Here is an 18,324-nt window from a genome sequence, read left to right on the forward strand (position 1 = left end):
TCCCTAATAACTGAAAAAGAGCTATCTGAAAAACTCAAGGACCTGCGACCAAGAAAACTTGCGGTGCAGATGGCATCCTAAACGAGATGATTAAATACACGGACGATAAAATGAAATTGGCTATCCTAAAACTCTTCAACTTGGTTCTGAGTGTCGGTTACTTCCCTGATATCTGGAACAAAGGACTCATAACGCACATATACTGAAGTGGAGACAAAGTTGACCCAAATAACTATCGAGGCATCTGTGTGAACAACAACCTGGGGAAGGTATTCTGTAGTATCATAAACCAAAGACTTATAAACTTCCTTGAGGAGCACAATGTCTTGAATAAAAGCCAAATTGGATTCTTACCAAATTATAGAACATCGGATCATATCTTCACCCTACACACCCTAACTGACAAACGTGTTCACCAAAACAAAAGCAAAGATTTCCAGAAGGCTTTCGATTCTATTTGGCACAACGGTCTATTCTTAAAACTTATTGAAAGTGGTGTAGGGGGAAAAACATATGATGTAATTAAATCAATGTATATAAACAATAAATGTGCAGTTAAAATTGGAGACAAACAAACAAAATACTTCTCACAGGGGCGTGGTGTGGCACAGGGCTCGCCCATCTCACTGACACTCTTTAATATTTACATAAATGAATTGGCAAAACTACTTGAACAATCTACAGCACCTGGCCTCGCCCTATATGACTCCAAGGTTAAATTCCTCCTCTATGCAGTTGACTTGGTTCTGCTCTCACCAACTGAGGAGGGTCTACAGCAGAACCTGGATCTGCTAGAGTCGTTCTTTCAGACCTGGGCCCTGACAATAAACCCCCAAAAAACCAAAGTTCTTGTGTTCCAGCAAAGATCCAGACATCAGGGACCCAGAATAAATTTCACACTAGGAGCAACTAAAATTGAACAAACTACAAACTACACATACTTAGGCTTAAAAATCAGTTCTACGGGAAATTTTCATCTGGCTGTGAATAAACTGAAAGAGAAAGCAAAAAGGGCTTTCTATGCCATTAAAAAGTCAATCGAATTAGAATTCCCAATTGGCATTTGGCTCAAAATTTTTAAATCAGTAATTGAACCAATTGCACTCTATGGCAGTGAGGTGTGGGGTCCGCTAACACAACAAGAATTTGCAAAATGGGACAAACACCCAATTGAGATCCTACATGCAGAATTCTGTAAAAGCATTCTCCGGACTCAGAGGATAACCGCAAACAATGCATGCAGGGCAGAACTAGGCCAATATCCACTACAAATTAATATGCAAAAAAGAGCCATCAAATTTTGGAAACACCTAAAAATGAGCAACCCCCACTGCTATCATTACGAAGCCCTGAAATGCCAGGAGAGGATCATAGAGAAGAGTCCACTCAGTCAACTAGCCCTGGGGCTCAGTGAAGTAACTACTAACACCATTAATAATAACCAGCTCCAGGACAGTGACATTCTAGCACAGAGAATTCGACCCAACACAATTGTCACTAAACAAAAGGAAAAATATCTGACCTATTCGACAGAAACAACAAAAACCCAAAACAAACTCGCTTGCTATTTGGCCCTAAACAGACAATACACCATGGCTGAATACCTGACCACGGTAAAAGATAGCAAATTGGGAAAAACCTTGACTATGTACAGACTTAGTGAGCATAGCCTGGTCATCGAAAAAGGCAGACACAGGCAGACCTGGCTGCCAAGAGAGGACAGGATATGCTCTTACTGCAATCAGGGAGTGGTGGAGGAGAGATGCACTTTCTCACAACTTGTGGAAACTATCAGGGCATAAGGGAGAATTTTTACCCAAAATTCATAAAAATATGACCTGAATTCAAAAATTTGAATAACGACCAGAAACTCCCATACCTTTTAGGGGAACAGAGAAATTGCGTAACTTTAGTGGCAAACTATGTTACAGCTTGCCATAAGCAGAGGGACAACCCTTAAACCTAAGAAAAGATTATATGCATATTATATGAGTGTATATTTATACACACAGGGATATATCTGTTTATACACTGTATGGGTAGATCTGCGTTTATGTGTTCAACCATACATGGTTTTTTCGGTGCTTTGGCAACATAAGATGTATATTGTCATGCCAATAAAGAAATTTGAATTGAATTGAATTGAATTGAATTGAATTGAGAGTCTAGAGAGAGTCAAGTGAGAGGCAAGAGAGAGTCCAGGGAGAGTAAAGAGAGAATCGAGAGAGTGTCAAGAGAGCGTCAAGGGAGAGGCAATGAAGAATCAAGGGAGAGTCAAGAGTGTTTCAAGAGAGAGTCAAGGGAGATTCAAGGTGAGAGGCAAGAGAGAGCCCAGGGAGAGTCAAGAGAGAGTCAAGAGAGTGTCAAGAGAGTGTCAAGAGCGTCTCATGAGTGAGTCATGTGAAATTCAAGAGAGAGTCAAGGGAGACTCAAGGACGAGTCAAGGGAGATTGAAGGGCGGGTCAAGGGACAGTCAAGGGAGAGTCACCGGAGAGTCAAGAGATTGTCAATGGAGAGTCAAGAGTGTGTCAATGGAGAGTCAAGAGAGTGTCAATGGAGAGTCAAGAGAGAGACAAGGTAGATTCAAGAGAGAGTCAAGAGAGAGTCAAGAGAGACTCAAGAGGGAGTCAGAGCGTCAAGTGAGCGTCAAGAAAGAGTCAAGGTAGAGTTGAGAGAGAGTCAAGAGAGAATCATGAGAGAGTCAAGCGACGTTCAAGAGACAGTCAATGGAGGGTCAAGGGCGATTCAAGGCTGTGTGAAGGGAGAGTCAAGGGAGGGTCAAGGGAGTGTCAAGAGAGAGTCATGTGAGAGTCAAGCGAGGGTCAAGGGTGAGTCAAGGGAGAGACAAGAGACTGTCAAGTGAGAGTCAAGTGAGAGTCAAGGGAGAGTCAAGAGAATGTCAAAGGAGAGTCATGGGAGATTCACGGGAGAGTCAAGAGAGAGTCAAGAGAGAGTCATGTGAGATTCAAGAGAGAGCCAAGCGAGGGCCAAGGGAGGGTCAAGGGAGAGTCAAGTGAGAGTCAAGTGAGAGTCAAGTGAGTTTCAAGGGAGAGTCAAGAGAGTGTCAAATGAGAGTCAATAGAGAGTCAAGAGAGAGTCAAGAGAGTGTCAATGGAGAGTCAAGAGAGTGTCAATGGAGAGTCAAGAGAGTGTCAATGGAGAGTCAAGAGAGAGTTAAGAGAGTGACAAGAGAGAACCGTGAGAGAGTCAAGGGAGAGTCAGGAGAGAGTCACGAGAGAATCAAGGGAGAGTGAAGAGACAGTCAAGAGAGTGTCAAGAGAGTCATGTGAGATTCAAGAGACAGTCAATAGAGGGTCAAGGGAGAGTCAAGGGGAGTCAAGAGAGTGTCAAGAGCGATTCAAGAGAGAGTCAAGGGAGAGTGGCAAGGGAGAATCAAAAAAGTGGCAAGATAGAGTGGCAAGGGAGAGTCAAGGGAGATTCAAGGGAGAGTCAAGGGAGAGTCAAGGGAGAGTCAGGAGAGAGTCAGGAGAGAGTCAAGAGAGAGTCAGGAGAGAGTCAAGAGAGAGCCAAGGAAGAGTCAAGCGAGAGTTAAGGAAGAATCAAGGGAGAGTCAAGGAAAGGTCAAGAGAGAGTCAAGGGAGAGCCAACAGAGAGTCAAGTGAGAGTCAAGAGAGAGTCAAGAGAGAATCAAGAGAGAGTCAAGAGAGAGTCAAGAGAGAGTCAAGAGAGCGATCAAGAGAGTCAAGGGAGAGTGGCAAGGGAGAATCAAGAAAGCGTCAAGTGGGAGTGGCAAGGGAGAGTCAAGGGAGATTCAAGGGAGATTCAAGGGAGAGTCAAGGGTGAGTCAAGAGAGTGTCAAGGGAGAGTCAAGGGAGAGTCAAGAGGAGAGTCAAGAGAGAGTCAAGGGAGTGTCAATGTAGAGTCAAGTGAGTGTCAAGAGAGATTCAAGAGTGAATCAAGAGAGAGTCAAGAAAGAGTCAAGAGGGAGTCAGAGAGCGTCAAGAGAGCGTCAAGGCAGATTCAAGGGAGAGTCAAGAGAGAGTCAAGAGACGTTCAAGAGAGTGTCAAGAGAGTGTCATGTGAGATTCAAGAGAGAGTAAATGGAGGGTCAAGGGCATTTCAAGGGTGTGTCAAAGGAGAGTCAAGGAAGAGGCAAGGGAGTGTCAAAAGAGTGTCAAGAGGTAGTCATGGGAGAGTCACGGGAGAGTCAAGGGAGATAAAGGGAGAGTCAAGCGAGAGTCAAGAGAGTGTCCAGGGAGAGTCAAGTGAGAGTGAAGGGAGAATCAAGAGAGTGTTAAGGGAAAATCAAAGGAGTACCAAGGGAGAGGCGAGGGAGAGGCAAGGGAGAATCAAGGGAGGATCAAGGGAGTATCAAGAGAGTGTCACGGGAGAGTCATGAGAGAGTCAAGAGAGAGTCAAGAGAGAGTCAAGAGAGATACAAGAGAGAGTCAAGAGAGAGTCAAGAGAGAGTCAAGATAGTGTTAAGAGGGTGTCAAGAGCGATTCAAGGGAGAATCAAGTGAGGGTCAAGAGAGATTCAAGAGAGAGTCAAGAGAGAGACACTAGAGTGTCAAGGGAGTATCAAGAATGCGCCAAGAGATAGTCAGGAGAGAGTCAGGAGAGACTCAAGAGAGAGTCAGGAGAGTGTCAAGAGCGACTCAAGAGAGAGTCAAGGGAGAGTGGTAAGGGGGAATCATAGAGAGGCAAGGGACAGTCAAGGGAGAATCAAGAAAGATTCAAGAGCGAGTCAAGGGAGAGTCAAGAGAGATACAAGAGAGAGTCAGGTGAGAGTCAAGAGAGAGAGGCAAGAGAGGCTCAAGGCAGAATCAAGGGAGAGTCAAGGGAGAATCAAGGGAGAGTCGAGAGAGAATTAAGAGAGCATCAAGGGACAGTGAAGAGACAGGCAAGAGAGTGTCAAGAGAGTGTCATGTGAGACTGAAGGAGCTTCAATGGGAGGTCAAGGGAGTGTCAAGCGAGCTCAAGAGCGAGTCAAGAGAGAGACAAGGGAGAGTGGCAAGGGAGAATCAAGAGATTGGCAAGTGAGAGTCAAGGGAGAGTCAATGGAGAGTCAAGAGACTGTCAAGAGAGTGTCAAGAGAGAGTCAAGAGAGTGTCAATAGAGAGTCAAGAGAGAGTCAAGAGATAGTCAAGAGAGGGGCAATAAAGTGTCAAGGGAGTATCAAGCATGCGTCAAGACAGAGTAAAGAAATAGTCAAGATAGAATCAGGAGAGTGTCAAGTGAGAGTCAAGAGCGATCAAAGAGAGAGTCAAGAGAGATTGGCAAGGTGGAATCAAGAGAGTGGCAAGGGAGAGACAAGGGATACTCAAGGGTGTGTCAAGGGAGAGTCAGGTGAGAGTCAAGGGCGAGCCAACGGAGAGTCAAGTGAGAGTCAAGAGAGAGGCAAGAGAGAGTCAAGTGAGAGTCAAGAGAGAGTCAAGGGAGAATCAAGGGAGAGTCAAGAGTGAATCAAAGGAGAGTTATGGGAGAGTCAAGAGAGAGTCAAGGGAGAGTTATGGGAGAGTCAAGAGAGAGTCAAGGGAGAGTCAAGGGAGTTTCAAGGGAGAGTCAAGGCAGAGTCAAGAGAGTGTCAAGAGAGTTTCAAGAGAGTGTCAAGAGAGTGTCAAGAGAGTGTCAATGGAGAGCCAAGAGAGAGTCCAGAGCGAATCAAGAGAGAGTCAAGCGACAATTATGTGAGATAAAGGAGAGAGTCAATGGAGGATCAAGGGAGATTCAAGGGTGTGTCAAAGAAGTGTCAATGGAGAGTCAAGGGAGTGTCAATAGAGTGTCAAGAGAGATTTTTGTGAGATTCAAGAGAGGATCAAGGGAGTGTCAAGGGAGAATCAAGGGGGAATCAAGGGACAGGCAAGGGAGAGTCAAGAGAGAGTCAAGACAGAGTCAAGAGAGAGATATGAGAGAGTCAAGGGAGAGTCAAGGGAGATTCAAGGGACAGTCAAGAGAGTTTCAAGAGAGAGTCAAGTGAGTGGCAATGGAGAGTCAAGAGAGTGTCAAGAGAGAGTCAAGAGAGAGTAAAGAGAAAGTCAAGAGAGAGTCCAGGGAGAGTCGTGAGAGAGTCATTTGAGAATCAAGGGAGAGTGAAGAGACAGTCAAGAGAGTTTCAAGAGAGAGTCAAGGGAGAGTCACGGGAGAGTCAAGGGAGAGTCAAGGGAGAGTCACGGGAGAGTCAAGGGAGAGTCAAGGGAGAGTCAAGGGAGAGTCAAGGGAGAGTCAAGGGAGAGTCAAGACAGTTTCAATGGAGAGTCAAGAGAGGATCAATGGAGAGTCAAGAGAGAGTCAAGAGGAGAGTCAAGAGAGGGTCAAGAGGGAATCAAGAGAGAGTCAAGATACAGTCAAGAGAGAGTCAAGTGAGAGTTAAGAGGGAGTCAGGGAGCATCAAGAGAGCGTCAAGAGAGCGTCAAGGTAGATTCAAGGGAGAGTCAAGAGAGAATCAAGCGAGAGTCAAGAGGCGTTCAAGAGAGTGTCAAGAGAGAGTCCTGTGAGATTCAAGAGAGAGTCAATGGAGGGTCAAGGACGACCCAAGGGTGTGTCAAAGGAGAGGAAAAGGAGTGTCAAAAGAGTGTCAAGAGAGAGTCAAGGGAGAGTGAAGTGAGAGTCAAGGGAGAGTCAAGAGAGTGTCAAGAGAGTATCAAGAGAGAGACAAGGGAGAGTCAAGATAGTGTCAAGATAGTGTCAAGAGAGAGTCAAGAGAGATTCAAGGGAGAATCAAGGGAGGGTCAAGGGAGAGTCAAGAGAGAATCAAGCGAGAGTCAAGAGGCGTTCAAGAGAGTGTCAAGAGAGAGTCCTGTGAGATTCAAGAGAGAGTCAATGGAGGGTCAAGGACGACCCAAGGGTGTGTCAAAGGAGAGGCAAAGGAGTGTCAAAAGAGTGTCAAGAGAGAGTCAAGGGAGAGTCAAGTGAGAGTCAAGGGAGAGTCAAGAGAGTGTCAAGAGAGTATCAAGAGAGAGACAAGGGAGAGTCAAGATAGTGTCAAGATAGTGTCAAGAGAGAGTCAAGAGAGATTCAAGGGAGAGTCAAGGGAGGGTCAAGAGAGAGTCAAGAGAGAGACAATGGAGTCAACAGATAGTCAAGATAGTGTCAAGAGAGAGTCAAGAGAGAGACAATGGAGTCAAGAGAGTGTCAAGATAGTGTCAAGAGAGAGTCAAGAGAGATTCAAGGGAGAGTCAAGGGAGGATCAAGAGAGAGTCAAGAGAGAGACAATGGAGTCAAGAGAGAGTCAAGATAGTGTCAAGATAGTGTCAAGAGAGAATCAAGAGTGAGTCAAGAGAGAGTCAAGAAATAGTAAGGAGAGAGTCAAGGGAGAGTCAAGAGAGTGTCAAGAGAGAGTCAAGAGCGTGTCAAGGGAGAATCAAGGGAGAGTAAAGGGAGTGTCAAGAGAGAGTCAGGTGAGATTAAAGGGAGAGGCAAGGTAGAGTCAAGGGACAGTCAGGGGAGAGTCAAGTGAGAGTCAAGGGAGAGGCAAGGGAGAGGCAAGGGAGAGTCAAGGGAGATTCATGAGAGAGTCAAGTGAGAGTCAAGGGAGAGTCAGGGGAGAGTCAAGGGAGAGTTAAGGGAGAGTCAAGGGAGAGTCAGGGGAGAGTAAAGAGAGTGTCAATGTAGTGTCAAGAGAGATTCAAGAGAGAGTCCAGAGTGAGTCAAAAGATCGTCAAGAGAGTGTTAAGGGAGAGTTAAGGGAGAGTCGAGAGATTCAAGAGAGCATCAAGGGAGAGTGAAGAGACAGTCAAGAGAGTGTCATGTGAGATTCAAGAGAGATTCAATGGGAGGTCAAGGCAGTGTCAAGCAAGAGTCAAGAGCGAGTCAAGAGAGAGACAAGGAATAGTGGCAAGGGAGAATCAAGAGATTGGCAATGGAGAATCAAGGGAGAGTCAATGGAGAGTCGATTGAGAGTCAACGGTGAGTCAAGAGAGTGTGAAGGGAGAGTCAAGTGAGAGTCAAGGGAGAGCCAAGAGAGTGCCAAGTGAGAGTCAATGGAGAATAAATGGAAAGTCAAGAGAGAGTCAAGAGAGATTCAAGATAGTGTCAAGATAGTGTCAAGAGAGAGTCAAGAGAGAGTCAAGGGAGAGTCAAGGGAGGGTCAAGAGACAGTCAAGAGAGAGTCAAGAGGGAGACAATAGAGTGTCAAGGGAGAATCAAGAGTGAGTCAAGTGAGAGTCAAGACATCATCAGGAGAGAGTCAAGAGAGCGTCAGGAGTGTGTCAACAGAGAGTCAAGAGCGAGTAAAAGGAGAGTCAAGGGAGGTTGGAAGGGGGAATCAAGAGAGAGTCAAGGGACAGTCAAGTGAGGGTAAAGAGAGAGTCAAGAGAGAGTCAAGGGAGAGTCAAGGGAGGTTCAAGAGAGAGTCAAGAGAGAGTCAAGAGGGAGACAAAAGAGTATCAAGGGAGAATCAAGAGTGAGTCAAGTGAGAGTCAAGAAATCGTCAGGAGAGTGTCAACAGAGCGTCAGGAGTGTGTCAACAGAGAGTCAAGAGCGAGTCAAGGGAGAGTCAAGGGAGGTTGGAAGGGGGAATCAAGACAGTGGCAAGGGAGAGTCAAGGGAGGGTCAAGAGAGAGTCAAGAGAGAGTCAAGGGAGAGTCAAGGGAGGTTCAAGAGAGAGTCAAGAGAGAGTCAAGAGGGAGACAGAAGAGTATCAAGGGAGAATCAAGAGTGAGTCAAGTGAGAGTCAAGAAATCGTCAGGAGAGAGTCAACAGAGCGTCAGGAGTGTGTCAACAGAGAGTCAAGAGCGAGTCAAGGGAGAGTCAAGGGAGGTTGGAAGGGGGAATCAAGACAGTGGCAATGGAGAGTCAAGGGAGAGCCATGGGTGTGTCAAGGGAGAGTCAGGTGAGAGACAAGGTAGAGCCATGGGTGTGTCAAGGGAGAGTCAGGTGAGAGTCAAGGGAGAGCCATGGGTGTGTCAAGGGAGAGTCAGGTGAGAGTCAAGGGAGAGCCAAGGGAGATTATATGAGAGTCAAGTGAGAGTCAGGAGATGGTCAAGTGAGATTCAAGCGAGAGGCAAGGGAGAGTCAACTGAGAGTCAGGGGAGAGTCAAGGGAGAGTCAAGTGAGAGTCAAGGGAGTGTCAACGGAGAGAAAATAGAGTGTCAATGTAGAGTCAAGAGAGAGTCAAGAGATCGTCAAGAGAGTGTCAATGTAGATTCAAGGGAGAGTTAAGGGAGAGCCGAGAGAGATTCAGGAGAGCATCACGGGGAGTGAAGATACAGTCAAGAGAGTGTCAAGAAAGTGTCATGTGAGATTCAAGAGAGATTCAATGGGAGGTCAAGGGAGTATCAAGCGAGAGTCAAGAGCGAGTCAAGAGAGAGACTATTGAGAGTGGCAAGGGAGAATCAAGAGATTGGCAAGGGAGGGTCAAGGGAGAGTCAATGGAGAGTCAACGGTGATTCAATGGTGAGTCAATAGTGAGTCAAGAGAGTGTCAAGTGAGAGTCAAGGGAGAGTCAAGGGAGAGTCAAGAGGGTGTCAAGATAGAATCAAGAGAGAGTCAAGCGAGGGTCAAGGGAGAGTCAAGGGAGGGTCAAGAGAGAGTCAAGGGAGAGTCAAGGGAGGGTCAAGGGAGAGTCAAGAGAGAGACAATAGAGTGTCGAGGGAGTATCAAGAGTGCATCAAGAGAGGTTCAAGAAATAGTCAGGAGAGTGTCAAGAGTGGGTCAGGAGAGTATCAAGAGAGAGTCAAGAGCGAGTCAAGAGAGATTGGCAAGGGGGAATAAAGAGAGTGGCGAGGGAGAGTCAACGGAGAGTCAAGGGTGTGTCAAGGGAGAGTCAGGTGAGAGTCAAGGGAGAGCCAAAAGAGAGTCAAGTGAGAGTCAAGAGAGAGGCAAGAGAGAGGCAAGGGAGAGTCAAAGGAGAGTCAAGGGAGAGTCAAGGGAGAGGCATGAGAGTGTCGAGGGAGAGTCAAGGGAGAGTCAAGAGAGAGTCAAGGGAGAGTCAAGGGAGTGTCAAGGGAGAGTCAATAGAGTGTCAAGAGAGAGTCAATACAGTGTCAAGAGAGAGTCAAGAGAGAATCAAGAGAGCGTCAAGGGAGAATCAAGGGAGAGTCAAGGGAGAGTCAAGAGAGAGAGTCAATACAGTGTCAAGAGAGAGTCAAGAGAGAATCAAGAGAGCGTCAAGGGAGAATCAAGGGAGAGTCAAGGGAGAGTCAAGGGAGAGTCAAGAGAGAGTCAAGAGAGAGTCAAGGGAGAGTCAAGGGAGAGTCAAGAGAGAGTCAAGGGAGAGTCAAGAGAGAGTCAAGGGAGAGTCAAGGGAGAGTCAACAGAGAGTCAAGTGAGAGTCAAGAGAGAGTCAAGAGAGAGTCAAGGGAGATTCAAGGGAGAGTCAAGAGAGTGTCAAGGGAGAGTCAAGAGAGAATCAAGGGAGAGTCACGAGAGTGTCAAGAGAGAGACAAGAGAGAGTCAAGAGAGCGTCAAGGGAGAGTCAAGAGAGAGTCAAGAGAGAGTCAATAGATAGTCAAGAGAGAGTCAAGAGAGAATCAAGAGCGAGTCAAGAGAGCGTCAAGGGATCATCAAGAAAGAGTCAACGTAGAGTCGAGAGAGATTCGAGAGAGAGTCGAGAGAGAATCAAGAGAGAATCAAGGGAGAGTCAAGAGACAGTTATTTGAGATTCAAGAGGGAGTCAAGGGAGAGTCCATTGATGTCGAGGGAAAGTCAAGAGAGTGTCAAGGGAGAATCAAAGGAGAATCAAGGGAGAGGCAAGGAAGAGTCAAGGGTGGGTCAAGGGAGAGTCAACAGAGTCAAAGGAGCGTCCAGAGAGAGTCAAGGGAGATTCAAGAGAGAGTTTCAAGAGAGCGTGTAGAGAAAGTGAAGAGAGAGTTAAGAGAGATTGAAGAGAGTATCAGTGGAGAGTCAAGTGAGAGTCAGGAGAGTGTCAAGGGAGAGTCAAGGAAGAGTGAAGGGAGAGTGAAGAGAGAGTGAACAGAGAGTGAATAGAGAGTGAAGGGAGAGTGAAGGGAGAGTGAAGGGAGAGTGAAGGGAGAGTCAAGAGAGAGTCAAGAGAGAGTCAAGAGAGAGTCAAGTGAGAGTCAAGAGAGGGTCAAGAGAGAGTCAACAGAGAGTCAACAGAGAGTGTCAAGAGAATGTCAAGAGAGTGTCAAGAGAGGGACAAGTCAAGAGACTGTCAAGAGAGAGTCAACAGCGAATGTCAAGAGAATGTCAAGAGAGTGTCAAGACAGTGTCAAGTCAAGAGAGAGTCAACAGAGAGGGTCAAGAGAGTGTCAAGAGAGTGTCAAGGGAGAGTCAAGAGAGTACCAGCGAGAGCCAGCAGTCGCGCAGAAGACAGGGACAGCCAGAGACTGCAAGACAGCGAGAAAGAAGCAGATAAACAGACAGAGAGACAGAGACATACAGGCAGCCATAGACTGAGGCAGACTGAGACAGAGACAGAGAAAATTAGAGACAAATACAAACAAGTGAATGTGGTAGCCAGAGAGACAGAGGAAGACATACAGAGACAGACAGACAGAGAGACAGACACGGACTAACAGAGAGACAGAGACAATCAGAGACAGAGAAATAGAGAGGCAGACAGAGACAGGCATGCAGAGACTTAAAGACAAAGACAAGGAGAAGGAGACAGAGAGGCAGAGAGAGCTAGGCAGAGAGAAACAGACAGACACACAGAGATACTCAGACAGAAAGACAGAGAGACACAGAGAGAGACAGAGGGGTTCAGAGAGGGTCAGAGAGTTTCAGTGTGTGTCAGAGAGAGAGTCAGAGAGAGTCAGAGAGAGTCAGAATGTCAGAGAGTGTCCGAGAGAGACAGAGGAAGGCAGAGAGTCAGAGAGAGGCAGAGAGAGTTAGAGAGAATTGGAGCGAGTCAGAGCGAGTCAGGGTGGTAGCCAGAGAGACAGAGGAAGACATACAGAGACAGACAGAGAGAGAGACAGAGACGGACAGACAGAGACAGACAGAGAGTGAGACAGAGACGGGCAAACAGAGGGACAGAGGCAATCAGAGAGAGAGATAGAGAGACAGACAGAGGCAGGCATGCAGAGACATAAAGACAGAGACAGAGAGAAGGAGACAGAGAGACAGAGACAGACAGACCGAGATAGACAGACAGAGAGACAGAGAGAGACAGAGAGAGGCAGTGAGTTTCAGAGAATGTCAGATATTGTCAGAGTGGCAGAGAGTGCCAGAGAGTGCCAGGTATTGCCAGAGAGAGACAGAGAGAGTCAGAGAATATCTAAAATTTCTAGAGTGCCTGCTAAGTGTCTGTGGAGTGTCTGCGGCGTGTCTGTGGAGTGCCTGCTGTGAGCCTGCAGAGTGTCTGCAGAATGTCTGCAGAGAGTCAAGAGAGGGACAGAGCGAGCCAGCAGATGGGCAGCAGAGAGAGACAGACGACAGTCAGAGAGACAGGGACAGCAAGACAGGGAGACTGAAACAGAGAGAGAGAGATGGACAGACACAGGCACAGACGTATAGACAGCTAGAGACAGATACAGAGACAGTCTGAGACAAAAACAGACAAACTTAGAGACAGATACAAACAAGTGAAAGTGGCAGCCAGAGAGAAAGAGGCAGACATACAGAGACGGACAGACAGAGAGAGGGACACTGACAAATAGAGAGACATAGACAATCAGAGACAGAGAAATAGAGAGGCAGACAGAGACAGGCATGCAGAAATTTAAAGACAGACACAGGGAGAAGGAGACAGAGAGACAGAGACAGATAGGCAGAGAGAAACAGACAGACAGATGGAGATACCCAGACAGAGAGACAGAGAGAGACACAGAGAGAGACAGAGGGGTTCAGAGAGGACCAGAGCGTTTCAGCGTGTGTCAGCGAGAGAGTCAGAGTGTCAGAGTGTAAGAGAGTGTCAGAGAGTGTCAGAGAGAGACAGAGGGAGGCAGGGAGAGGCACAGAGAGGCAAAGAGGGTCAGAGAGAATCGGAGCGAGTCAGAGAGAGTCAAAGAGTGCTAGAGTGTATCAGAGAGTGTCAGAGAGAGACAGAGAGACAGAGAGAGACAGAGAGAGACAGAGTGAAACAGAGAGAAACAGAGAGAGAGAGAGCGAGTCAGAGAGTATCTCGAGTGTCTGCAGAGTGTCTGCAGGGTGTCTGCATAGTGTCTGCAGAGCTTCTGCAGAGAGTGAAGAGGGGGGCCAGAGAAAGCCAGCAGACGTGCAGAAGACAGAGACAGACAGACAGACAGAGAGACAGAGACAGCAAGGCATGGAGATAGAAACAGAGAGACAGACAGATAGGCAGAAAGAGACAGAGGGAGACAGAGTGAGACAGAGAGAGTATCTAGCGTGTCTAGAGTGTCTGCGGAGTGTCTATGGAGTGTCTGCAGAGTGTCTGCAGAGTGGCTGCAGAATGTCTGCAGAGAGTCAAGAGAGGTACAGAGATAGCCAGCAGACGGGCAGCAGACAGAGAAAAACAGTCAGAGAGACAGAGACAGCAAGTTAGGAAGACCAAAACAGAGAGACAGACAGATAGAAAGACACAGACACAGACATGCAGACAGACAGAGACAGAGACAGACTGAAACAGAGGCAGACACACTTAGAGACAGATACAAACATTTGAAAGTGGCAGCCAGAGAGACAGGGGCAGACATACAGAGACAGACAGATAGAGAGACAGAGACGGAGAGACAGAGACAGCAAGACAGGGAGACAGAGATAGAGAGGCAGAGATAGAGAGAGAGGCACAGACAGAGACATACAGACAGCCAGAGACAGCGACAGACTGAGACAGAGACAGACAAACTTAAAGACAGATACATACAAGTGATAGTGGCAGCCAGAGAGACAGAGGCAGACAGACAGAGAGACAGACAGTCAGAGAGACTGAGAGAGAAAGACACCGACAATCAGAGATAGAGAAATAGAGAGACAGACATAGACAGACATGCAGAGACACAAAGACAGAGACAGAGAGAAGGAGACAGATAGACCGAGGGAAACAAACAGACAGACAGAGATAGACAGACAAACAGACAGAGAGTAACAGAGAGAGACAGGCATGCAGAGGCACAAAGGCAGAGACAGTGAGAAGGAGTCAGAATGACAGAGACAGATAGACAGAGACAGATAGACAGAGAGAAACAGATAGACAGAGAGACACAGACAGACAGGCAGAGAGCCAGGGAGGGACAGCCAGATAGAGAACCAGAGACAGAGAGGGACAGAGTGAGAAAAAGAGAGACAAACAGAGACAAAGAGAGACAAACAGAGACAGAGAAATAGAGAGACAATCAGAGAATGGCATGCAGAGACACAAAGACAGAAACAGAGAGAAGGAGACAGAGTGTCAGAGACAGATAGACAGTGAGAAACAGACCGACAGAGATAGAGAGACACAGAGACAGAGAGTGACAGAGAGAGAGAGACAGAGCGAGAGAGAGACAGAGAGAGAGACAGAGAGAGAGAGAGAGAGAGGCAGAGAGAGACAGAGAGAGAGAGACAGAGAGAGAGAGGCAGAGAGAGAGAGAGGCAGAGAGAGAGGCAGGCAGGCAGAGAGAGAGAGAGAGAGGCAGAAGCCCGAAGAGAGCGTTGGGAGCTGAGCGCGCGAAATTTGAACGAAGGGAAACGGCTGAAAGGAGAAAAGGAGCAAAGAGAGGTAACTGCACCTAGAGAGAGAGAGAGGAGAGGAAACACCAGCTGGAGAGAAAAAGCCGGAGAAATAAGTTTTACCTAACTCTACCTAAGTTTCATTTTAGTTAAAGTTAGTTCGGAAAAAGTTTAATTTTATTTAAATTTAGCTCGAAAAAAAAAAAAAAAAAAAACCTGAAAAAAGAACAACAAACCCGCGAGGAAAAGGAATAGAAACCCGAGAGAAACGATAAACTACCCGAACCAAGAGCCTGTGAGAAAAAGAGAAAGATAAACCTTTAAGAGCAGCTATATCAAAGATGAACCCCTGAAAAACTCCCAATTTTGGACCTAAAAGTGGGCTAAGGTGGAACACGACACAAAAAAGAGAAAAAAAAAAGTTATCTATCTGAGACAAAAAACAAACGACTACAATGAGCAGGGAAATGATATATCCTGAGCAATGCACAAAAAATAAAGCAAAGGAAAAATACAAGTACACAACACTAAAAAATAACCCAGAAATCCTCTACGTGGACTATACCACACACAAAGGGACTAAGCTGAAGAACAACCTCATATTCTACACCGAATACGTCACCTCCTGGAAGGAGACTTTACAAAAACACTACACATACGTCTCCAGTGAAGGTATTGGCAGTGGAGGCAGACTGAAAATATGTAAAGATGGAAACCTAGATAAAGATGACCCCCTGCTAACCATAAGCTACTACAACAAAAATAGAAAGATCATGATACAGGGGAATGTGGAAAATCTGGACACCTTCGAAAAGGAATTCCCCCAGTTGAAAACTAAGGCAGACACAAAGAGGACCAATGGACAGGAAGCAAAAGAGAGTCGAACAGAGGATGAGGAGAGCCAAGTGGAGGAAGAAGAAGAGAGACCAGCAGAGGAAAACACCTCCCTGTACATCTCCACCCCCCCCACACCTCTCAACGAAAACAAAATGATGAAAGAGAATCTGGCCAAACTAGAACTTGATTTCAACGAATACAGAGAAACACTGGCCAAGAATTTGAAGGAGGAATTCAAACAGCTAAAAACGGAATACGAGTCCACCATCCACAAGATGAGAAAGACCATAGAGGAGCAAAGAAATGAGATCAAAGAACTCCGTACTCAACAAAACAAAACGAAGGAGACCGTAGAAAGGCTCAGCAGGCAACACAAACCTCTTAAGGTCCAAAAACCTGAGGACACAAAAACAACACACAAAAGGACACAGAACCCGCCGGATGCCACCCCACACGAAGACACACCGAAAGCCACAAACCCCGCTCCAACCAGCCCTCAGTCGAGTCATACCCAGACTACTGCTACCCAGTCCTCACACACAGGAACACAAAAACCGACAGATACCCCCCCAAACGAGGACACACCGAAAGCCCCAAACCCCGCTCCTGCCACACAACATATCCCAGAAACCCAGCCAACAACCAGCCACCAGGCGAGTCCTACCCAGACTACTGTTACCCAGTCTGAACCAGCCCCTCAGGCGGTCCTGCTGACCGACTCCAACGGAAAGTTTCTGGACCCCCAGAGGCTGTTCCCAGACCATCAAGTCCTGAAAAAATGGTGCAGCAACACAGGCCAAGCAATGAAGATCCTGAACAAAGAATCCCTTGGAAGCCCCAAATGGATTGTGATCCACACAGGCACGAACGACCTACGCACCCTACAGGAAGGCACGGCTTGGGCGGTGAGCAGGATGGCAGAAAAGGCCAGCAGGGAATTCCCCGAGGCGCGGATCGTGATCTCCACACTACTGCCCAGAAAGGACACCCCAGCCTACATAATCCACAACACCAACAGGGAGATCGACACGAGATGTTCTGTCCTCCCCAACGTCTCCCTGGCCCATCATCCAAACATCAACACAAGGGACCTCTATGACGAAATACATCTACTCAAACAGCGGATGTGGGTCTTCGCAAGAAACCTCATAAACACTGCCAAAAGACACAGCCCTCCCACCCCCCCTACCATTGGGAGCCCAAACAGGACCACCAATGTCCCCCACCCCCCTTTACAAAACCGACAACAGAACCGTGCTTTTATACCTGACCCAAGACCCCCCTCTAGACCACAGACTGTAGACCAAGAACTGAGAAAGATCATGACGATGCTGAACAGCCTGATAGAAAGCCGGAGAAATTATTAATATTGTTATTTATCATTATCATTATTGTTATCTTATCAGTATTATTACTATTATTAGATAGATATATGTGCATGCCTCATGAAATTTATACTAAATCATCACTTAGCATTATAGAAAATAGTGTTTCCACACTCATCCCACAAAATAGGTCCATTTTATTTTGTTTTATTGAACTATATAAATGCGTTCTTTCCACATAAGCTGCTGGAATATCCAGGGCCTCCGCTCCTCAACTTTTGGGATGAAGAGTACAGACCCTGAATTCCTAAAAGCTATAAAAGACATTGATATAATTGTGTTAACAGAAACATGGTGCCAAAAGGACATGCCGACCCACTGTCCTCCAATGTACCATGAAATCATTGTGCCCTCAGTAAAGAACACTAAAACACGCAAGGGCAGAACCTCCGGGGGAATATTGGTGTGGTATAAGGGAGAACTGGACAAACACATCTCACCGGTAAAACAGGGGAAATCACACGTATGGCTAAAACTAGATAAAAATATAGGAATAGCAAAAAAAGATGTTTACTTATGTGCGATCTACATACCTCCAATAGATTCGCCATATTTCGAAGAGGAGTTATTTGATACTCTCCACATGGAAATCAGCCATTTCCAGGCCCAAGGAAAGGTGATAATATGTGGGGACCTAAATGCAAGGACCGGTTGTGAACCTGACTTCATAGACCCACAGGGAAACAACCATGTGTTTGGCCAGACCCCTTTAGATGTCACACCAGCCATCGCAAATCGGAACAACCTTGATCGTGAAATAAACAAAAGCGGTAGGGAGGTAGTGCAACTCTGCCGAGCCTTAGGCCTGTACATAGTTAATGGTAGGTTCAGAGGGGACTCCCAAGGGAGACTCACATACTCCTCAACTCTTGGGTCTAGTGTGGTGGACTATACAATCACTGACCTGGACCCCTGCGATATCAACGCATTCACTGTCAGGCAACAATCCCCCCTCTCAGACCATAACCAAATAAATGTGTACCTTAAACTTTCTGCCCAAACTACAGACACAAAAAAGGAACACAGTAAGCTACATAAAATAAACCAGACATACAGATGGGCCCCAGACAGTGGAGATAAATTCATCACAGCACTAAATTCACCTGATCTCACAAGTAAAATTTCAAAATTTAAAGAAAATCTATATGAGATCACCAGAGATGGTGTAAACACGGCCATAGAGGATATAAATATGATCTTCCATGAGGCAGCTGTAAAAGCCGACCTCGTGAAACAGAAGAGGAAGCATCACAAAAGACAAAATAAAAATATGAAATGGTTTGACCACGAATGCAAAAATGCCAGAAAAGACCTGAGAAAAATATCAAACCAAAAGCATCGGCAACCAAACAATCCGGACCTACGTACTAGATACAATGAAACCCTCAAAAGATATAAACACACCATTAGGAACAAAACACAAAACTATACCCACAAAATACTCGAAGAAATAGAAAACTCCACCAATCCAAAACAATTCTGGGAAATGTGGAATAACCTGAGTACAACACAATTGCAAGCATTACCAATCCAAGATGGCGACATCTGGAGAACACATTTTGAAAACCTCTACAAAGACATCCCAAAAAACAAAACAAACCCAAGTCAACATCAGGTCACAGAAA

Source organism: Somniosus microcephalus, unplaced genomic scaffold, assembly GCF_052327205.1.
Source record: "Somniosus microcephalus isolate GS21.2 unplaced genomic scaffold, FLI_Smic_1.0 unresolved_chr9, whole genome shotgun sequence".
Taxonomy (NCBI): Eukaryota; Metazoa; Chordata; class Chondrichthyes; order Squaliformes; family Somniosidae; genus Somniosus; species Somniosus microcephalus.